The sequence below is a fragment of the Podarcis muralis genome, chromosome 6, assembly GCF_964188315.1.
Source record: "Podarcis muralis chromosome 6, rPodMur119.hap1.1, whole genome shotgun sequence".
NCBI classification, from domain to species: Eukaryota; Metazoa; Chordata; class Lepidosauria; order Squamata; family Lacertidae; genus Podarcis; species Podarcis muralis.
The window spans coordinates 36,549,569-36,554,896 of NC_135660.1; positions in this window are offsets into that span (position 1 = coordinate 36,549,569).

The following is a 5,328-nucleotide window of genomic DNA, read 5'->3' on the forward strand; positions in this document are numbered from 1 at the left end:
TCTTCTTCTTATATCGTTACAACCCATGTTGCTGACCATTTTGGGAATTAGGTTACTTTTTGCTTCCAATTTTGCTTGATGTTTATTCCATGAAATATCTTATTCAAACAGTTTGAGAAACCAAGAAAAGGAGTTGTGATTTTGCTTCCTTTTTAGTTTTCCTGTAGAGTTGGAGTTTCCTGTACTTTGTGTTGCTATCACTTGCATACCAAACACTACATAATGATGTGGTAGTGGTTCCATTGGGGGTCTGTTTTATTACTATTTTTCTTTCATAGTTGAAGAGGACAAAATGCAGTGAAATAGATACTCCATGAAAAGAGAGGGTGTTTTGGTGGAAGATAAGTTGGTACAGAAGGTGAAGTTCAATGTAAGTAATAAACACCTATACATGAAATCCATTTTACTTAAACAACAGCTGCCTTATGAAGTACTAAGCAGCTGCTCACAGCCATAAGAGCAAATTTAGAAGGCTGGTCAATCTGCCAGACAGCTATTAAAAAGTTGTTTTAGCTTAAACAAGAAATGTGTATCTTTAAAAATGTGTCCTTGAGCAGAAACCAAGATCCCAAGCATTAGGCTTCCATTCCCACCCCAATTAATCCTTTTTGCTTATTGGCCCTTGATAATCCAATTACTAAAATGAATTACTAGATTTAAAATATTTTCAGTGAAATATGAAAATGGTGGAGATATTCAGCCTTGCCCCCTGAATCCTTAGAATAATACATGTGTTCATTTAAATTCTAAATCTCTTGCTTTTCCTTTTCAAAGGCTTCTGTTCATCTGCATGTAGGCTATACCTTTCATTTATTGTTTCTTCTATATGTCAGAGAAGCCCCTGTATGTGACCAATACCTCCCCTTTTCAATAACATATATTTTTAGAGGTTTTAACTTGAATTTGCTCCCATATACATGATGGTATTAATGCTAATTATCCTTTGCTGAATGGATGATCTTGAGAATATGTTATCTTGAGAAAGCGGAGAACATCTGTATTTCTAGATGCAGAAAGGTTTGTTGCCAAGCTGAGGATGTTACTGCTGCTAGAAGGCTGGCCATAATTAACAACCTTCCAGATCTTGATTCAGGAGAATTCCTGCTCTGCAAGAGCAGCTTTTTGATGTTTGCCTCCATCATAAATGTAATAGTCTCTGTACACCACCAACCTCTTTCCAGTGTGCTAACTCCTGTGTTTTGCTTGCTGTGTTTGATTTTTATGGCTTCATGTCATTCTTCGTCAACACCTCTCACAGCAGCTTGACACTGATAGACAATATGAAATCAAATGTGGCATGAAGACAGACATTTTTTAAAAAAATTTATGTTGTTTTGTAGGAATGGTGAACAGTTCTTGTCAAAGCACACAGAGCAAATTTTTTTTTGGTGAAAAAGTGGTTGGGTGGTTGCCCCAGCAAAGTGAGTATACTCTGTCATTTCTTGTGTAAGAGCCCTGGTGTTAACATTTTGAGTAGAGGGACTGAAAGTACAGGAAACAGCTGCTCGAGTCAAGAAACACATGCTACAGATTTACTCCTTGGAAGACAGAAGTCAGACAGGGAGACCTTGTAATTTTGCCCTTCATACTGAGCAAGGAACTTCTGTCATACATGAGGAACCTGACATGTACATTGGGATTGACTTTCCCTGCACATAGAGGTGACTTCTATGGGAGTGGCCAGCAAACTAAGTTTTGGATCCCTGAAAACGTGAATAGTTATGAATCCATTCCAGATGCATTTTCAGAGATGTTGTGATTTGTTTTTGTGAAACTTAAGAGTACAAAAATAATCACTTAGTCACAAATATGACAGCCTTTAAAATGGACTGCTACTGAATGAGAAGAGCAAAAATTCTGTGACTTGAAGATGAAAATTTTCCCACTGTGAGTGTTGGTCAGGAGAGTTCAGCAACTGTGGCTTTCTATGATCTCCTGTTTGACAGTTTGCTCTTTGAACCAGGGAGAACTCTGACTGGCTTGCAGGTTCTGCAGTGCATAAGGCTATTGTATCATGTTTGACAGAGTTGGCGTCAAACCAGTGTTGATGTTTCCCCAAAGGCCATTAATTTCCTACTGTATGATGATCTTTAAGTTGACCTCCAGTAATGCGGAGGGTAGAAAATAAAGTGTAGCAATGGGTGCTCCAGATTGTGCAGTGCTGTGGAGGCAAACATTCCTTAGAGAACATTATCAGTGGAAAGAAAAGAAGATGCTTCTTAAAAATTTGAAATGCATGGTGTACCTTGGGATATAAAATATGCCTTGTTGCAGCCATATTTTTTCCTACCTTGCTAAATCTTCAAGGATGTTGTGCATGCCGCCATCGAGTTCAATATAATTCCCTTTGTGACATTCATAATTGGGCAAAGACGAGAGCACCTTAACATTCTCTTGTAAATATATCTAACATCTTAACATTGCTCAGTCCCTTCTAAAAAACTGTGGGGCATCTCTGTTGTATAGAGCAAAAGTAGTGTATTTGGTGAGGAGTATCTTTGGTGGCTCACCCCTCACCCCTCCATTCTGATTCAACACAAATTGCTTTAAATCAAAAACTAATTTGGGTGTATCAAATTTTTTTTCCTGGAGGCCTATCTGATCCGAAAGAGGTACAAAAATGTTCTGTGCCACTTCACTCGTGTTGCTTCATGTAACAGAGTTGGTTACTGTGTTTTTTTAATTCAGGGGAAACACTGGTTCATTCTTGGAAAGAGAGTTGTAATAACAGAGGTGCCAAGAACCTGAGACAGTGCTGTACTTTGGCAGGGCAAACTGTTAGTCCCAAAATGGACAGCAATCTGAGACGAGCAAATTGCACAAGGAGGTTGGTATTCCTGCTTGTTGCTTCCCTGTGCATATAGAGTACAGAAAATGCTAGAAAGGACTGATGAGTTAAGGGCAAAGAAAAAAAATATATTAGGAGTTATGTGTAGTTTGTGGGCTACATCATCAAAAACTCTTGAGTGGGCTTAATATGTGTTGAGACTGTAAATATGCATGTTTTGGAGGTGGAGGAAGGTTGTTTATCCTGGAGGGTGATGACAAAGCTAGTGCAGACTTCTGAGGCACTTTTATCTGTGGCTGCAGGGTTTCCATGCATTCATCTATGCCTTGAGAATGTTGAACATCCCTTTGGAATAATCAGTTGGCCTTAACAGTTTTATAATTAATGAAGCTGGAGGGGAGTTTTTTCTTTGAACTGAGCCTTTTAATAACACCAAAGAGTTTCCTTTTTGCTTGCAAGGCTGAGCCAGATGTTCGCCTTCTACTTTACATATTATTTTTTTAAAAAAACTGAGAATCAATGTGTATTATATTAGTAGGTTTAATTGGTAATCCTCAGTAAAAGAGTTCAGAGAAAGTTTAAGGATTATGCTTTGGCTGGTGTTCAGTATTATCTGCCTTCACATCAGATATAGAAGATTGCATCCAGCAGCTGAGCTTGCTTGTCCTTTAACTTCCTTAGAGGCAGCCCTGCACCAAATACCATTTTTTTGTGCTCTGTAAGATCTAGTTTATAGCCCAGAGCAGGGCCTTTTAGTATCGGAGTCCTGTGAAATTGTTTTCCCTAGGAGGCTTAACAGAGCCCTGCAGCGTAAGCCTTCAGAAAGCAATGCAGGGCTTTCTCTTTTCCGAGAAATTTCTAATGATCCATTAGTGATGTGAAAGTGTAGAATAAAACAATGATAAGAGTGTTCAAAGTCTTTGTAATCCTCCTAGCTATGTTGGGTAGGCTGGTATTGTTTCCAAATATAGAAAAAGAGAAGGGTTTGTTAAAGTCACCTAATCAGTCTATGGCAGATGCAAGATTTCTATCAACTGCTTCCTGATTTACAGCACACAATCCCAGTTACTGTATGCATTTTGGGGGTAGCCAACATGGTGCCTTCCAGACATCTGGGTTAAGAGACTTTTCTTCCTCCGTTTTTAGGATCTGTAGATGAAGCTGAATACGGCAGTAGGTTCAAGAGTGACAAAAGGAACCCTTCTCAAACTTACTTACCCAGGCCATATTATAATTTTGGGGTAACAACAGACAGGGGTAGCAGCAATTGTCACTCATCAGTTGGCAGATGTTGTCTGTATGGCTGGCACAATCACGCTCCAACTCACCTCTAAAGGAACTTTAATTCTTTGGATCCTCTAAAATAATATAGCTAACACAATGGCTGCATGTAATGTGATTGTACAATATTACAAAAATGACACAGGAGCCTATTGGAAAGTTATGAGTCATGAGAGTGCCAAAATGTTCCTCTCATGTTTTTAACTTTCCCTTTTACTTTATGATTTTTTTTACTAAATGAGTGCTCCCCTCCTTTAGAGATCCTACAAAGCTCATCTTGCAATGTTCTTTTAATTATATATGTGGTCTGTCATGCTTGCACCACCTTGTGCTTCATCACTCTTCAGAGTCATTGTCTATTGCATCCACAGTCTTTCCCTAGCTTCTTCCAGTGGGTACTACAATTTAAAGTGTGGTGGGTCGGAAATTGTTTGAACAGGAGCGTAGCTATCTTCCCTTCTGCTTCCCCAAAGCTGATAACGGATTGGGTAGTATTAGCACCTTCATTCAAGCTGCTGTTGGGGAAGATGCAATTGGGATACATGCCACTTGACTATCTATATTAGTCCTTAAACTGTTGTCTATTAGTGCGAACCAAGTCACATCAGGAAGAATTACTCATTTGACATAGGGGCTTGCTTCAAGTATATATATTCCTACAAAAACTGGTAAAACAAAACTTTTAAAGGCACATGGAAAAAAACGAATTGCTATTTTTTGGTCTAGGCAAGGAATCCATATGGTTCAATGAATATATGAAATTTGTAATAAAAAATTAATGTCACAGCACTGAAAAACCTCCAGGGCTATCCAGTCAGCTCCCTGAATTTTGATTAGATACAAGGATTTTTTAAAAAGCAAATTGCAGTCTATTGATCATATAGAAGATTAGACAGATTATAACTTGTGTTAAAATAAATTCATTTTCTGACTTAAACCGCAGATCTTTGCTGTTATACTAAACTATCCATGTTTGACCAAAAGGGTTCATGTGTTTATATAGAAGCTAACTTTTATCTATGATACCTTTGTGTTCGTGTTTCATTCTGTGCAGGTCATCAAGATTGTCTTTGGTTATCCCACTATGTTTCACACTTGGTGAATTGCTATTTCCTAGAATCAGCAGCACAATCTTTTTTTATTGATAGGTAGCAAATTAGTTAAGAATTAAATTGCCCTTTTGTTCACATACATGTTCCTTACCATGTCATTTAAAAAGCACCGCAGCCCAATGAGATAAAAACTAGTATTTAATTGGT